Below are 18854 nucleotides of genomic sequence, written 5' to 3' on the forward strand. Positions count from 1 at the left end.
GGACTTTATATTACTTATAATTGTCAGGACAAAATCTGAGAACATTCACTCCTGACAAATGTGATATAAGGAAATGTCCAAAATGTATATCAACAACATTACATCTTCTTTTATATATAAAGAGCTAAAATTATTAAATGTCTGCAATCACCCTGTTTGGGGTTTACTTGTAGTGAAGTATAGAACTGTAAATTAAAATAGAATAAGGGTCAATTGGAAGTCTGTGTATGTGAGTGCATTGAAATATCAGAATAAACACTAAGCATTGGATATCAAGTTCAGAGCACTGTTGAAGGCTAAAATCATTAATATGTCATGTTCATGCCCTGTGGTTTTTAATTCAAGAAAATGCACAATGGCAGAAAACTTAGAGCACTTAAATGTCAAGTAGGAACACAATTTAGATGTTGGCATAATGAGACAAGTTTTCCTTGTCTAAATTGCTTTCGGGGTGTTCTTTTTTATGTGTATGCCTTTTAGATTAATGTCAGAAAGGTCAGTTTATTTTGAACAGTTTATTTTCAAACACATTTTCTTACAAAATAATCAGAAATACAGAATATAAAACTAGAACATAATAAAAGATAAATATTTTGCAGTAAAATGTGTTTGAAACCTGTTTTGATCAGAGTAATGTCCTAGGTAAATAAACTGAAGGCAGTTTTCAAATGCTGAAGTATGACCTACCATGAAGAACATACTGTACCAGATGAGAGCAGAAACGTGATTAGGAATCATTTTAAAAATCTATATTTTAATATACTTGAAATTTTGACAACATTTCGGTCAGACATAAAATTAAACTGTAAAGAGATTAGTTGGAAACTTTCAAAGTTCTGGTTGGAATGAAGTATGAAAAGAAGCATGGGGAAATAATCAAAGAATTTATAGTAATCATAATGGAATCACTGAACTTGAACTTGAACTTTATTGCCATATGTAACCGGTACTGGTACAATGGAATTCTCACTTACAGAAAGTCTCTCGATTGTAAAACAAGTGTAAAAAACAAAACAAAGTGCAAACAGTGCATCAAGACAATATACAAACAAACAGTAGACAATGTGCTAGTAAACATGTAGACAGTTTGAATGTAAACAATACAGACGTATAAACAATGACTGGATATGTGCAATAGATAAGAAATCATAAAGAGGTAGATGGTGATGGTGTAGGTGTGGTCCTAGGGGGATGGCTAAATGTGTTCACCAATCTCACTGCTTGTGGATAGAAGCTATTGAAGAATCTAGTGGTAAGTGTCCATATGCTCTTATATCTCTTGCCTGAGGGCAGTGGGGTGAAGAGCTCATTCCCCGGGTGGTGGCTGTCCTCTGTGATGGCCAGAATTCTACCATGGCAGCGGTCCTCATAGAGCTGTTTAATCTCGGTGAGACTGCAGCCGATGATCTTCTGGGCCATATTGAAGAGGTGTTGCCATACCACACGGTGATCCCGTTGGTGAGGATGCTCTCGATGGTGCAGTGGTAGAAGTTCACCAACACATGTATTGGCATCCCCCATCGCTTGAGGCACCTCAAGAAATAAAGGCGCTGTTGAGCCTTCTTCATGATAGAGTCAGTGTTCACAGTCCAGGTTAGATCTTTAGAGATGTGAATTCCCAAAAACCTAAAGCTGGTTACTGTTTCCACTTCCGTTCCATCAATACTGAGTGGGCTGTGAGTGTGTGGCCTGTGTCTCCGAAAGTCCACAGGAATAATTTTTTTTTTTTAGTAATGTTAGAATAACATCCTCTGCTCAGTGCATATATTTTTTTACAAACATCACTTTCTGCCCTTGGTTGAATTTTAAATATGCAGGAGTCTGGAACAAAATATTATTTTGTAAGACAACCTAAGCATCATGCATAATGTACAGTTCCTTGAGTTTTGTTAACGCATTTTAGTTGTATGACAACATGGTTGTTTCGACTTTTGCAACACCCTTCATCTTTCGTATCTTTTGAAAATGTAGGCTCTCTGCCAAATTCATCATAATATAACAAACATAAAAGACAAACAGCATCTATCCATTTTCTAACCACTTTATCCAATATAGGATCACGGAGGGCCAGAGCCTATCCTGGCAAGAAACAGGCACAAGGCGGGATACTGTACACTGTACACTGGATGCCAGTGCATTGCAGGGCACACACAGACACGTGTTCATACCAGGTTCAATTTTTCCAGAAGCCAATTAACCTACCAGCTTTGGAATGTGAAACCAGAGTACCCAGAGGAAACCCATGTGAATATGAGAAGAAAATACAAACTCTGCGTAGGTATCACCTCAGGTCTGCAGTTGAACCCCGTTGCCACCATGCCACTGTGCCACCCTGGACAAACTGCTGTCCAGAGAAATTGAGTTATGGTGGCTTGACTATCAGGTGATGATTCTAACAGTAGTTACAGTATAAAAATGCTCTAAACAATCAGAATGTGAGTACTTTTCATTACAAAGTCATAGCAAAATCTGACATTCTGTATATACTCTCACACTGAAAGCATGCTAGAGTCTTGCTAGGATGTTGATCAAGTTCGAGATTTTGGATTTAGATCTTACTGTTCAGTAGGCTAAGAACCACTTTAGGCCTTAGTCATCAGCACCAGGTACTGCACATATAGGGAGGAAGCTAAAGAAAGTAACAGGATTTAAATATATATTCTTTTTGTGCCTATTTAAAGAGGAAGTATTAGAAAAATATAAATAGATTTATTGGATTTTAGTCATAGAACACCTACTCATATTTTGTCTTTTTTGGTTTTGTGATTCCACAGAATGATCTAAGTTTTTAAACGTGTTTTTAAAAAAAGTACTTTCAAACATTATAGGAAAACTCACAAACTGAAGAAATTGCCTTCTTGTTACTGTTTATCTTACAGTATTGTAACACATATGGCCTCCATTGCTTGCGAGAGCTGGCTTACCAGAGCGGTGACGTCACCGCCCTTCCCTGTGAATAGCAGGGACCGCAGCCGCTGGGCTGATGGGAGATTTCTCTTTGGCTCAAGAGGCTGGGTCCCTGTTGAGTGATGCCGGAGGCCCGGGTTTGAGTCCCCGATGGTGGGGGGCCAACCTGATGCATCAGCAGCGAGGGCACCCATGTGAACCCCGAAGTGTTACAGTATATAGCAATAAAAACCTGTAAATTGAGAAGGCTTGTCTGAATTGACAACAGCCAAAGTGTTGTATTGTACAGTATCTAACAGTATTTTCTTCAGCGTTTCTTCAATTAAGCTTTAGGAGTTTTGCCTCATTATGTCACACTAGAATTTGCCAATATACATCTACACAATTTCATGAATTGGAAATATTTGTATATTACCGATATATAGTAAATATAATTTAATAGTAATTGTAAGTTTAAGATATATCATCCAAAATAATACAGAATTAATACCCCTTAATACCCATTTGTACTTAAAAGAATGCTACAAAATATTTAATTTGATTTAATTTAAATATTATTCAATTTAATTTCTGGTTCATTGTGTGAAATGATAATCATGACAAGTTTTAGTAACTAGAAAACTGCACTGCTCTTTTATTAACAATTTTTGAACCTGCCTGTTTTTAGAGGTGATTAAATTTAATGTTCCTCTTACTATTTTTTGTGTGGTTGTTCAACCCCAGTGCAGCACACAGTATGCCTCATTATTTTAATGAAAAATATGGGCAAAAATCTCTGCAGCTAGCCTTATGTTTTACTGTATGATAAACACTCCACTGTAGTTTATGTCCTTTATAAGAGAACTGCACCCCATCAGAGACAAGGTCAATAGTGCAGATTGTATAAATCTTGTAAGCCCTTTATAAACATTTATTATACCCTCCGCTTGTTTTTCTGGAAATGGGTTTCACAAATATGTCAGTGCCTGGCTAAGCTGGGTGAATACATCTTAATATGAAGGCATTTTCACTGCTTTACTATTTGTTCTTAAAAGCTGTGTGAATATTTTAACAATTCACATGTGGCCAGAAACTTCTCTGTTCTGACTTCTATAAGCAAACCCAAGTTAAATGTGTAAAAACCTATCCAGGGGTAATTTCTTCAGAGCATGGACAAATGTTTACAGAAATTAATTTAGTGCTTTAATTAGTCTATCTTTGTTAATTGTATGTCTTCAGAGGAATACTGCATTTAAACATTGCTAAAGGGAATTAAGTGCGGCAATTTTGTTTTGATGCATATTGAGGTTTGTTGTTGTAAAAGAAGCTTTTAATTAGTGCTTACTTTCCAATAGTTTTGAATATCAAAATAAATTACTTTTGTAGTGGGTATTTAGTGTTTATTATCACTGGGTATTTCAGGATGATCTAAATGTTCAGCAATAAAATGGAACAATGCCACACTTTACATGACATCCGATTCAACCAATCAGGCATCAGCCTTGCCACTCACAGACAGCTTGATGTTCAACTGTTCATTAAACACCAGTGGCACGATTAAGCAATGCCTAGTATTGCTTTTCCTCTCTTGATCTGCATCGCAAGCATTACAGAGGTGGTCTAAAGCAGGTTTGTCCATTATATGCTTAAAAAATAAACATCTGTGATTTCAACCAATACATTATTTTATAGCCACAGCAGCCTTGTAAAATAAACTGAAATATCTCTGGTTTTCTGAGTTTTTTGTAATTGTGGGTGAAACAATGGCAAATGGCTTTGGTTTTTTCAGGAATGAAAAAAGTCCTGCAATTGCGTGACATAAGGCATCAGGAAACAAGGCTGCAGGCAGGATACTTATGAAATGTTAGAAACGAACACAGATAAAACCGTCAGGTAGCATTAAAGGCTAATGGGTGTTTTTGAGTGAGCTGGCAGTTTAAACCTTTCCCAGAGGAAAAGAGAAAAGAAATCTTGATGTAAAAGTCTATGGGCCTAAAGGGGCTGTAAAAGAGCAGTTTTTGAATGCTATAGAAATGAAAAAGGGGGCCAAAGGTAAATCTTTTTAATTTCCAAAAGCTGATTGCAATCAGAAGGGGACTCCACACTCAATTTTCTCATCTGAAGGCAAAGGAAAGATAATATATTTGAATAGGTGTCTCAGGCACTTATCATTGTTGAAGGATAGGCTCTCATTCTCCCATACATCTAGACTCCTGGTGAATCAGTTGCCAGTAGTTTCCACATTACTTATTTGTAAACCAAACATTGCCAAGGACATGTTGAATAATGTCTGTTCAAAGAAAATGATTTTTTTTTCATTATTTGAAATCCAGACTTTCTCCTTCAAATCTTAAAAATCTCCTCACACTTAAAAACCATAAGGAAAATTGGAACTGTCAAGCAGCCAAAGGAGCTTACGATTGCTTTTTGCTTGTTTTTGTATACGAAGACAGTTTGAACAAGTTATCATAATTTTTATATAAGCTGGCCTCTAGCCTGTCTTTTATCATAGGAGAAAGTCTCTGTCTAAATTTGTGGCTTTGTCTTGGACTCAAAAGACAGTTGTCATTTTGTGTAAGATTGAGCCTTATTAACTAAATGTACACAAAAATTCTGAAAAATCTTAATATAAACATTCCCAATATACTGTAGTTTTACTGTAGAGTTGCAGGCATGCATGCAAGTGAATTGCATTATACTATCTGTATGTTCTTTATATACAGTACTGTATACTGTACATTGGAATTAAACTATATATTTGCTGGACAGCATGCCGATGGCACTAGAATTTGTACTGTATTACAGTGCCTTGCGAAAGTATTCGGCCCCCTTGAACTTTTAAACCTTTTGCCACATTTCAGGCTTCAAACATAAAGATATAATTTTTTTATTTTATGTGAAGAATCACCAACAAGTGGGACACAATTGTGAAGTGGAACGAAATCTATTGGATTTTTGAAACTTTTTTAACTAATAAAAAAAATGAAAAGTGGGGCGTGCAAAATTATTCGGCCCCCTTGCATTAATACTTTGTAGAGCCACCTTTTGCTGCGATTACAGCTGCAAGTCGCTTGGGGTATGTCTCTATCAGTTTTGCACATCGAGAGACTGAAATTCTTGCCCATTCTTCCTTGCAAAACAGCTCGAGCTCAGTGAGGTTGGATGGAGAGCGTTTGTGAACAGCAGTTTTCAGCTCTTTCCACAGATTCTCGATTGGATTCAGGTCTGGACTTTGACTTGGCCATTCAAACACCTTTACGTTTATTTGTGAACCATTCCTTTGTAGATTTTGCTGTATGTTTGGGATCATTGTCTTGTTGGAAGATAAATCTCCGTCCCAGTTTCAGGTCTTTTGCAGACTCCAACAGGTTTTCATCCAGAATGGTCCTGTATTTGGCTGCATCCATCTTCCCCTCAATTTTAACCATCTTCCCTGTCCCTGCTGAAGAAAAGCAGGCCCAAACCATGATGCTGCCACCACCATGTTTGACAGTGGGGATGGTGTGTTGAGGGTGATGAGCTGTGTTGCTTTTACGCCAAACATATCGTTTTGCATTGTGGCCAAAAAGTTCGATTTTGGTTTCATCTGACCAGAGCACCTTCTTCCACATGTTTGGGGTGTCTCCCAGGTGGCTTGTGGCAAACTTTAGACGAGACTTTTTATGGATATCTTTGAGAAATGGCTTTCTTCTTGCCACTCTTCCATAAAGGCCAGATTTGTGCAGTGTAAGACTGATTGTTGTCCTATGGACAGACTCTCCCACCTCAGCTGTAGTTCTCTGCAGTTCATCCAGAGTGATCATGGGCCTCTTGGCTGCATCTCTGATCAGTCTTCTCCTTGTCTGAGCTGAAAGTTTAGAGGGACGGCCAGGTCTTGGTAGATTTGCAGTGGTCTGATACTCCTTCCATTTCAAGATGATCGCTTGCACAGTGCTCCTTGGGATGTTTGAAGCTTGGGAAATCTTTTTGTATCCAAATCCGGCTTTAAACTTCTCCACAACAGTATTACGGACCTGCCTGGTGTGTTCCTTGGTCTTCATGATGCTCTCTGCGCTTTCAACAGAACCTTGAGACTATCACAGAGCAGGTGCATTTATACAGAGACTTGATTACACACAGGTGGATTCTATTTATCACCATCAGTCATTTAGGACAACATTGGATCATTCAGAGATCCTCGCTGAACTTCTGGAGTGAGTTTGCTGCACTGAAAGTAAAGGGGCCGAATAATTTTGCACGCCCCACTTTTCATTTTTTTATTAGTTAAAAAAGTTTCAAAAATCCAATAGATTTCGTTCCACTTCACAATTGTGTCCCACTTGTTGGTGATTCTTCACATAAAATAAAAAATTTATATCTTTATGTTTGAAGCCTGAAATGTGGCAAAAGGTTGAAAAGTTCAAGGGGGCCGAATACTTTCGCAAGGCACTGTATCTAACAAAACAATGTTTAATATTTCTGCGTATAATTTATTTGCATAAAACACAAATAGTCAAGTCTTTTTGTTGCTGATTATTTTCAGTACATACTTTTTTACTTGAAGGACAGCCAGGAAACTCTCCATTTTTAATTATATATACAATATACAGTATAAACATACACATACAGCAACACAACAATATAGAGTACATAGATACTGTACAACTATTGTTGGTATCACTGCAGTGAGAATTCCTAGTAATGCATAAAGGGTGAATTTTATCATTTAATTAGTTTTTCTTTAGGTTTCTATTTGTTTCTTTTGCCCTCTTACCTTCTGATGTTTAGCAGTTAGGATTGGCTTGACCCACTTAGTTCATTTCAGTCTATATTTATTTCCATCCATTAGACTGGAAAAAAACCCAGTAGACCACAGTATTTCTCATGTGGCAAATGTCCTAAGGGATTGTATGCGCTAGTACATGAAAAAATGAAACCGATTATACAGAAAACAAGTCAACAGCACACTACATAAACTAGTTCAACGAGAGTTGTAAAAGACGACTATAGCAGAGGTGATCTCATGTACTAACTATGCAATAACTTACAGAAAATGTTAGTTTCAACATTATAGATTTCTACAAATATAAAATGGAATTTGTGTTTTAGGTTTTTGCAATTAACTGTTATTTGTTTTTTTAAATGCTTGCATTCTCAAAGATTTTAAAATGTTTTTGCAGACTGGATATTAAAGTTAGGTTTGGGAGCCTCTAAGCTGTACAAAAACAGCGGACCTATAGTTCTTGCAACTAATATTTGTGCATTTTGTATGAAAATATAAATTGTACATATTACAATATTATGTGTTGTAACCTATTGCATACAGTATGTTTAACCTGGACACATAACAAGCTTGAAAGTGTTGTTTCCTGTGAAGGAGAAAGCAAACCTAAACATTGCCAATACTTCAATTCTGAACCCAAACACTGAGCTACAGTATGTATTAACCATACCTGAATACATTTATTTTCCCTGCTTAGAATTGCATTTTCTCTGTGAACTAACTACAGTATTGTAAGAAAAAGTGCACATTCTTCGTGGAAGAAAAATGACAACAAACAAAAAAAACTTCCTTCACTTTTTTTTAATTGCATCCTGGAAACTAGTGTCCTGTTATTACACAGCTCTCGGTACCAACATTGAATTCAGTACTAACATGCATTCACTTCCATTGATGCCCAACAACAATTTAAAATGTATTCATTTTCTCCCAGTAGAATTCAAAAACATTCCCTTATAGGGAAAATCCTTTGATCAATCAGCACATTTGTTCGGTAAGCAGATCTTTAAAAATCTTTAACATATCAATAGAATACCTATAATTACAGCTGATTGCTAGCTGAAGTCCATTGTTCAGATTTCCATATGAGGGGTACCTGTACCCAGCCTCAGCTGTGTTCTCTTCACTATCTCACCTGAATAATTTATGAAAAGCTCAGTCAGTCTCTGAAAGCTCATGTTTGACATTTTCAAACAATGCACAGTTGACATCCTAGCAAAAAAGATACGTCAATACACATCATGTTTTGAAGGAACGTGTCAAATCAGTGCTTGCATTTTAATAAGCATCTAAACTTTAGGAGTTTGAATAAATACAAATATACTGTAGTTTCTTTGTCATTCTTATTTTGTAAAATAACATTGTTGAGATCTCCGAGTACAAAAAATAGATTTTGTATGGAAATCCTGTGTTGTTTTATTTGCAACAGTTCTGCTGATACAGTATTCCAGTACATATTTTATGTACAGTATAGTTTTGTTCAATACAGTTCTTTCAAGCAACCTAACACTCCATTTACTTTGATTTCACTGTTCTCATGTAGTATGGATTCAAAACAATTATCTTGTTTTAAAAATATGTTTAGGGTAGCATGATGGTGCATTGGTTAGTATTGCTGCCTCACAGGGCTGGGGCTCTGGGTTCAATTCTGGACCGGTTTTCTGATTTTCTCCCACCGTCCAAAGATAAACTGGTAGGTTAATTGATTTGTGAGAAAACTGGCCCTGGTATGTATGTGTTTATGTCTGTGTGTGTCCTGTGATGGAATGGTGTCCAGTTGGGGTGTACCCTGACTTGCGCCCATTGTTTGCCAGAATAGGCTCCTGCTCTCCCGCAACCCTGTATTAAATAAAGTGGTTAGAAAATCAATGGATGTATACAAAATACTTGATTTATGTGAAAACTGCATTCCATTTTATGGATAGCCTGACATTTGACAATATTGTTTTCTTGTTTCCACTGATTATTCTTTAGTACAAAATACAATACATCCTTAATTCTTTCCATTCTCCATAGTTAAAAGATTAACTTCTTAGTCTGTGTTCAATTTAGAAAGCCATTTTTGTCTGATACATGTATAGGACTTCCCTTAATTTCAGTTGTGCAGTCATGCATAGGACAACTATTTACAATATACAATGACATATGATGAGTTTAATTTTTGATACTTCATAATGCAGGCCTGTGCTTTGCTGGATTAACATTAGCAGTTAAATGTAATGTAAAAGATTCCTTGGTTTTAGATACAACATGTCATCATGTGGGTGTATACAGTATATACACGGTACACATCACAAGTAACAAGATTAAAGGAAAAGTTTCTCAGGTTGCAGCCAGTTTGTTTCTTGAGTGTGTGTGTGCTGTGTGGATTCTTTTTGCCATTTCTAACAGAGGCTATCCCTTTGTTCCCTGGCTTACTGGATGTTTTTTTTGAAAAGCTGGCTAATTCCCTCATTAGGTTAAGCCGATTTTCCTGGTGAAAAGATGCCTCCTGACTTCAATTGGGCAGCTATCACTCGCTTCACCCCAGTGCTTTGAATTGAAGAAAAATTAACAAGGGAAGCTAATTCCTAATGTGAGCTATTGAGGAGCATTAAAAAACTTTAAAATGCTTGTTTGACAATGAGACCTACAACATGACTCTGTATTCTCTCTGGGAAATGGATTTGAGCAGTGCTCTGTGACATCCTCATCCACATTACTGCCTTGGTGTTTAGAAGGCTTCAGGCTTTGCTGATTATGATGGAGTCATTCTTACTGCATACAAAACATGATGACATTTATTTTTCCAACCTTTAAACATTTCACTTCCTCTATTATCAGTGACTGATTACATGCCTACCTCATGGCAGTATAGCTTATAGCTCATACATGTATGTATTTTTCATATTGGACCATTTTTATACAAGCATGTGTTTTGTTGTCTGCAATGTCTAGCATTTTACTCTGTGAAAATAAAATAAACTAGGCTGTAACAATGATTATAGCTATGTATTATGTATTCACATTATTTGTAAAACAGTGTTTTGATGGTAAGGAACCTTTATCATCACTAGATCTAAAAGAATATGATCTCTATCTTTCAATACTTGCTTTCTCACAATCCCTGCATTTTATTTAATCTAACAAACATTCACTTCATACACTGTTTAACAAACACCCTCTCCAGCAATGCTAATGATTCAACAGATACCCTTTTACATCCAGTGTCTACTGAAGAAGCATCGATTTATAATGAGATTTTTATGGCAGGTGAATGCTACAGTGATTGAGGAATGGCATTTTCAACCTGGAAATGTCGCCTGAATTTTATAATTCATGTATTGCCACATGGGAGGTGAACATTCATTGTATTTTTACTGTGTATTTTAGTCATTAAAATTAGTTGTTTGAAAATAAGCTGCTGATAATAAGGACAGTTATAACTTAATGTTTCAATATTCCCTAAAATATAATAACCAAGGATAAGTAAATGAGTAGTCTTGTTATAATGTGACTGATATCCAGCCTTACAAAGGCTTACAGGCTTACCTTGATTTCTAAATACTTTTACCTAAACAGTGAATTAAATGTGGTATTTCACAGCCAAATTGTTTGGTTCTTTCACTCAACTCTGTGTCCACTTAAAGGTTTTTATGAAAATAAGATATTGAAAATAAGATATTTAATAAGATGAATTTTCAATGTGGAAATGCTTGATTAAGTTTCTGTGGTAGTTTCCTACATCCATAATGTCACATATAAATTGATGGTCTAGGCCAGTGAGCCCCAGAGAATTACAAAGCCCTCCTCTGTTCTGTACAATATACAGTATTCAGGACATTCTTGCAAATATCAGGCTTTAACAATATTCCTCTTATACTAAGTTTATTTGTTGAAGTACCAATTAAAATAATTATGTTTGCAGTAATAATATTCTGAAGAATCAGAATCTAGTCATAATTATTGTTTTATCAAAGTCTCAAAGTTTGAAATGATAATCGGAAATTATACCAGTTGATCTAATTGAAGGAACTGGATTTTCACTCTCAGTCATTTAGTTTACAATGGTTCCTGCTTTCATTTCCATTTTCAAACATTGAGGCATTTCCACCACATGACACCAATGCCCTTGTTCACTATTATTATATATAAAATATAATTGTATACCATAAAGTCACTGTGAGGGTACTCTTTAGTTTACTAGTGATTGTTTTGCATAGTCATTACTATTTGTAAAGTGCTTCTTGATGATTAGCTGTGAGTGACAGAGAAAAAAAATCATTGCTGATTATACACGTCTTTTCATCATTAATGGAAAACATTTGGAAATCGAAATATATTTTTTTAGGATTGGGTCAGAGGCAGTTGTTGAAGTCTGCCACATCAAAATTATAAAATTGTCGTGTTACAAAGTTTTGCACTAACCACAAGAAATTAGGTCAGCAAATATTACCATTGTGGAAATGTAAGTTGCTACATGTTCTACATTTTAATTTTTGTTTGCTTGCCAGCAGCCATATCACTCTGCAACCCACTGAAGCTAATCATGGCCTCCTAATAATCCCCATCTTGAATTGGCTTCATCGCTCTGTTCTCCTCCCCACTGATAGCTGGTGTGTGGCGAGTGTACTAGCGCACTATGGCTGCTGTCTCATCATCCAGGTGGATGGTGCACATCGCTGGTGGTGGAGGGGAGTCCCCATTACCTGTAAAGCGCTTTGAGTGGAGTGTCCAGAAAAACACTATATAAGTGTAAGCAATTATTAATTATTACAAACACCCTTAATCACAGTGACTTAACAGTCTGAGGCACAGCAGCAGTTTCACCCTGCACTCCTGGAATATCACTTTCTTAACCCTTTACAATTTCTTGCATTAGGAATTTGTCTTTTCGCATACCCCAGCTTGCTCTCCATGAGATACACAGATAGGGAGAGAGCAAAGGGTCAGAGCGCAGGGTCAGTCATTGTACAGCACCCCTGGAGCAGCTGGGCTTAAGGGCCTTACTCAGGGGCCCAACAGAGTAGGATTCTTCTGCCGGCTACGGGCTTTGAACCGGCAACCTTCCAACCACAGGCGCAGATCCTTAGCCACAGAGCCACCGCTCCACCCCGAATGAGCCGTGAGCCAGGTGACAACACATGGGCCATGATCCTGCTCCCCTCTCCCACATCCCAAGGTCTTCCGTGGCTGCTTCTCAGCTGGGTTAACCTCCTGCACCCCACAGCACCCTGCAGTTACAATATGCGCAAAGATGAAGATGTTTGTTTATAGAAGGACTGAAAACAGTTACATTTTATTTAAACTCTAAATAAGTGTTATTTTAAAGAATATGTACCAAGGTGTCGAATGGTTTGCCAGAACACTTTTGAGACTAATAGTCATTCTCTATTCTCTTTCCAAACGTCTCCCAAACTTGAGTTTTTACTTTAGTGTTCACACCAGCCACAGACGCTATACCAATCTGGGAACATTATTCGGAAAAAATCCTTCTTTTACTTAATATCTTCTCTCTCCACTAGAATTCACCAGCAGAGAGGGAACCAACTGATACCATGACAGGTGTCAAATGTCTTTCAGCTGTAAGAGAAGTTCTTCTTGAGGTGGGAGTTGATTTGTTTTCACACACAGTCCTCTGCCAGACAGTCCCAGACAACCTACAGTGACTTTCTGAGCCTTGCATCTACAGTATCTAGCTGGTTTCCTTTGATTTTGATCCACCAGACTGCCAAATTGTGAACACTTTCCAGCTCTCTTTACTGGAATATCTAAAACATATGACCTTCAGTATGCTAATATGATTATGAATATGTTCATTAATTTTGAGCCCATGGTGCTCTGGTACCAGTTGCACATAGTAAGCAAACTTGTGATCAAACTGTGCTCACTATTGACAGTCTACTACTAACACATGTGAAAGGATATAATTATACAACATTGCACAGTTGAAGTATAATTGTAGAATTATATCCTTCCACCTAAATGTGGAAGGTAGGTACAGTATCTCTTGATTGACAAAGTGGGATGATGGCACTTTAAGATAGGGGACCAGAGGGCGTATTCAAACTTCCTGGGGATCACACAAGGTCAGATAAACCTTTATATGGCAGTATCTTTTCCATGTCAGTTATTAGTTTTTTGCTTTCTCTCAGATAGTTGTTGGGTCTGTGATATGCCATTCCAATCTATAGTACCTTTGTTTACTAGACATGGTGAAAGCATCTAACTGCATTCATTGAGGTGTCTTGTGGTACTGTAGGTGCTGCAGCAGTATAAAGTGCCCTTGTCACTTCTGTGTGCGATCTGATGCGTCTGTTCTTGGAGTGAGAACTCTGTTTCTACTGTAGTTGTAGCATTATGTAGAGTTTATTCAAGCTGAGCGATAGACTCTGTCTAAGGGTGTTTAATCCATGTTCATGGATAGGGGGTATGGAGAACATTTATTTGGGGTTTAAAGGTAGTATTCAATTGTTTGCAGATTTTTGTCCTTCTTGGCGCATTTTACAGTGGTCTCCAAAATGCAATCAAATGTTTTGCTGCCAAGCTTGAAGTAGTTAGGATAAGAATCAGAATTTGTAAATCTAAGGGCATGGTTTTCAATGGGTTGTTCTCTTCAGGTGAAGGAATTGCTGCTCTTACTGGAGGATTAAAAGTACTCAACAGAAAATTTAATTCTGGGTTTGCAGACAATTACATGAAAAAGTAAAGTTGGACAATGTCTAAAAAAACATGGGCATCATCCAGGGGAAGTGGCCAGTGTGCTCCAGTATGGACTTTGTGTCACTGGATGGAGTGTAGGGAGGAAACTCGGGGAGAGGACTGAGCTGGACCGTCTGTACAGTATCTGGAGCCAGTCAGGACAGGGCACGTGTTGTCAGGGCAGTCTTCAAGGAGAGCAGAAGGAACCAGGCTGAACTGGGAATGCACTGTTTGTATGGCCGGCTGGGGGCCTGCTGTTAGAGTGGCCTACTTCAGGGCAGATCTGCAGAGGACATGCCAGTGACTAGGCTGAACTGTGTGCACACTGAAAACTGGATCCAGTGCAGGGTCCCTCAGAACAGGTTTGGAGCAGGGTCAAGGTCCTGGGGACGGATCAGGACAGAAGACAAGTGGAAAGGCTGGCTGGCAGTACAGGCAGGTAACAGGGCTAGAGTGCAGAAGTGTTGAAGTAAGGGAGTGAAGAACTATCAGGGCAGAAAGCTGTGCTGTAATCTAGGGTGCAGGGATGAAGGGCTGAGCTACCGGGGTTGTAAGTCTGGCGTAGCAGCAGAAACTGCCATTAGCATGTACACCAGGGCAAAAGAAGTACCATACCCACTGCGGGGAAAATCCAGCTTGACATGAGCAGCAGGGGAACAGAAGTATGTGTGCAGACAACAGGCAGCCATCTCACTGAACCCACAGTGAAATGCGGTGCTGCCATCAGAGATCTGGCAGCACAGCCACTCACAGCAGGAAGGATCAGGGAAACACAGCATTAGGCAGGTCAGGAAGCAGGGAAGAAAACGCAGGCAGGAACAGACCAGCTACAGGACAAATTCAGGCAAGCAGGGAACAAGAAGAAAGCAGGGAGGACTCCACTGGAAAATGCTGAGTGGTGGTTTTTGTACTCTATGTGATGAGATACTGGATTGCCTTGGAGAAACTAAGCAGAACTTAAATAACCTGGACCACCTGTGCGGCTTACTAATGCATTCAGGTGCTCGGAGTATCCTGCTGGCTCCTGTGCAAGAGGCGCAGGGCAGGCAGGAGGGTGGAGGTGTGGCCCAAGGACACTACAGTACATCTGCAACACAACCCGCCTCTTCGCCATGGGGCAGACGTGACAGAGAGTCATTCAACTAGTTTTAAAAATTTTTCACGTAATATTTTGATAAAAGCATTTCTACTTCTCCAGTGATATTTTTCACCTAGACATATTATTCAGTTTTTTAATTTCCTTTTTAAACTATTTTCTGCACAGTCAACTCCTTGTGTGCAGTTTATACTCAGATTGTGCATTCTTGTCATCTAAAATGCTTTTGTTGTACATTTTCCTTTTTATTACATGTATGGAATTGTTCAAAAGATCTTAGCTTTAGTGTTAATATTTTAACATTGCATTTATTGACTTTTGGCTCGGTGAATGCAAGTAATGCATTTTATTGTAACTTGTACTTGACTGATGTGTGTCTGTGCTGTTTCCTGATACCCAATGCTTCTTATAAGAAGCTCCTTATGCTACAATACATTATGAATGAGTGAAAACGCAAAATGATACTTGATATAAATGAAAACTGATGGAGGGGGATGGAAGACGAGTATGAACTTTTTTTGTGTGAAATTTTTACATTTCACAAGATTCACAACATTTCATATTTTTCACATTCACACTCTAATAATAGTTCATGTTACCTAACTGCAATTACTGGCATCCAAGATTAAACTCTGCATCCCCTTATCTTAACACTTTCTTTAAAATGTAATATCAGAAATCATCCTTTTTAATTACATTTATCAGTGTGCCAGATTTCATTCCTTACTTTAAACATATTTCCCAAAATAATGACTTCTTCCCCATGGAGAATCCTGCAGTTCTGTCCCAATTTTCTTCCTGAAACTCAAACGAATTCAGTGGCAAGATGTTTGTTGATCTTGATAACCTAAACTTTCAGAGGAGGATTTAAAAGTTGTGTTTCATGCCTAATGTTTTTACTGTCAAAATATATGTTTCAACATTAGTTGATCTGAAATCACATTTCTTCATCACAGAGAATTTAGTTTAAACTTTCATATCAGGATAAATTGTTCTTAGTTTTAGTTGGGATTTATGTTTTGTCTGTGAAAATATTGATTTTAAAAATAGAAAAGTGTAACTTTATTATACTATACCACATTTTATAATAACAATTATAATAACAAGTTTGTTAAAAATACTTGCTGTGCCTGTGCTTTATTATTCACATTTAACTGTTGAAACTATACTTGATTGATACACTGTATAATGTTCCATATCCAGCAATTAACATGAAAGGAAACTTACTTGGCGAATGAGATTACAGTGTATTTTTCAGATTATTAATCAGCAGCAATATAATAATGCAGTAACTAAAAACTACCATACAAAATAATGTGGATCCACATTTCACCCCTAGTGGATAGTCCTCAAGATTGCCTACAGTACAGCTGAAATGAATATTATACTGTATATTTCCTGAATTGATTTGTGAGGTTTACTTAAAAGTTACTAAAAAATATATCAGCAGGTAGTTTTGCTTATTTTTTTTTAATTGATTAGATGAAAAGTAGAATAAACAGTGCTGTATAATAAACAGGATGTTTCTTTTAGATGTCAATATTTTTTTCTAAATCTGCAGAATGATAAAGACTGATGCAGCCTGAGACCAAATCTGCATCAGTGGGCAGACTGTGCAACAGTAAGCAAGCCAAAATATCATTTACATCTTGCACAGCAAATTAAAGCACATTCCAGATATCTATAGATCTTAAAATGAATTTTAGAATACTGAAAATGTGCTGGATGTATTATAAAATGCATTTTAAAACCTTTTTTAAACAGCAGACACAAACAAAGCCTAAAATGAAAGGAGTCTAAACGAACAGGAAACGTTTTGAAAGAATCTCTCACTCAATCTAATTTCTTTTCAAGTAAAGATAATTGTTAAACATATTTTAAACATTTTTCACTGAATTCGAAGCCAGTTTAAGTTTTTTTTTAATTTAATAAAAATACAAAGTATGGTATATATTAAATATGCAAATCAGACCAAGCTGTTTTTCTCTCTGATTTTGTGGTAATGTTTAAAGCCCAAGACAGAAAGACTATCCAAGTGTGGATAATTGTGCCCATGGGGAAATGTTTTGTCATGCAACCCTCTGCGTCAGTCAATATTTGTGCAGTACACTCCTTTCGTTTCTTTTACATTGACACCAGGTGGAGCAGAAGAAAAAATCCAAAACAATATCACCTGAGGAGACATGCTAGCAGAATAATGTCCTCGTCTCCTGTGGATTGAGCTGTCTATCAGTTACTGTTGTGGTGGTGTTTACTTTGTTCTGGCAGATTCTTCTCATGTGGGAAACAAATCTATTCTCTTGAATGCAGCTACTCCTTTGTTTCCCATTTCATGCCAACACCATGACACAAAATAAGAAACAAATGAAGATGTCGCTCAACACTTCAATATTTCAAACTCAAGATATATATATATAACATATACCATATATAATAGAACATTTCTTCCAAAATACATATAGTTTTACAAAGTGATTTTTGTCTGGCACAAAACACATGAAGCTGTTAGTCATGATTTAATTTCATATGTTGATTGTGTTGATTCTACATACAGAACTGCTATTTCCCAAGTGGTGCCTTTATGAAAATATAGTTATACAGGTGAGTAACACATTAGCTTACTGACATCTCAAATTGATTACAAAGTTCTGTAAATGGGCAGAATTTCCTCAACAAATATTTGAGAACTCATCCAGTGACCACATTGTTGGAGACAACATCCAGAAAGCCACCAACAGGTATTTGGGCTGGCAGAATACAGTAGTTGTATGTTTTCCTTAGTAGAGACAGGTTAAATTCAATTTCAGTGGAAAAGATGCATCTTAAGATTTATTTAACCATCACAGGACTTCCTTTATAATAATTGTGAAATAGAACAGATGGTATGCATGCCTGTCTGTTAATCTTACCAATGAAATCATAATTTGTCACATTGGCAGTGCAGGAGTAAAGATATTCGTACAGTACAAGCATACTTGGAATTTGGTCAAAGTGTTGTCGTCTCTAATTCTCCCACTTCTCCTCCTGCTCCTTTCAGGAACAACAACAAAAAATAATAGCCATATTGCCAGTTGCCGAGGTTGTCATGGCTACAGATGAGAAGTATGCTATGCATCTAATATGAAAATGTGATCATTCAAACCCAGAGTCCTGGATTATACTGTATGTTAAACAAAATCATTTTTACATTATTTCTGTAAAATAGTTTGTTGTATTACATGGGAAATATCACTAATAGCAGAAACAAAAATAATGGTTTTGAAAATATATTTTGATTCCCCTATTGTGTGGTCTTGGACATGATTCCCTAAGGTAGATTATGATCATCTTGGAAGCCTTTACTTGGAGGCTGCTAGTTTTTCATTATTTGTTATTACTCATTATAGGACTTTTACCTGTCTGGGCTAGAATTGAGCCCAAATTGTTCTGAAT

At 37.1% G+C, this 18854-nt stretch overlaps 1 protein-coding gene across 3 annotated transcripts in view; it reads left to right on the forward strand.

The window, feature by feature from the left end:
* Positions 1-18854, forward strand: part of lingo1a (leucine rich repeat and Ig domain containing 1a) — a 516838-nt gene that overhangs the window by 210948 nt on the left and 287036 nt on the right. The window contains exon 3 of one of the 3 annotated variants that reach the window (XM_088641269.1): positions 13150-13230. The exons of the other annotated variants lie outside the window; for them this stretch is intronic. The gene's annotated coding sequence lies outside the window, so the exon portion shown is untranslated. The remainder of the gene's footprint in view (positions 1-13149; positions 13231-18854) is intronic. 3 annotated transcript variants of the gene reach the window in all.

Source organism: Lepisosteus platostomus, chromosome 7, assembly GCF_059453375.1.
Source record: "Lepisosteus platostomus isolate fLepPlt1 chromosome 7, fLepPlt1.hap1, whole genome shotgun sequence".
Taxonomy (NCBI): domain Eukaryota; kingdom Metazoa; phylum Chordata; class Actinopteri; order Semionotiformes; family Lepisosteidae; genus Lepisosteus; species Lepisosteus platostomus.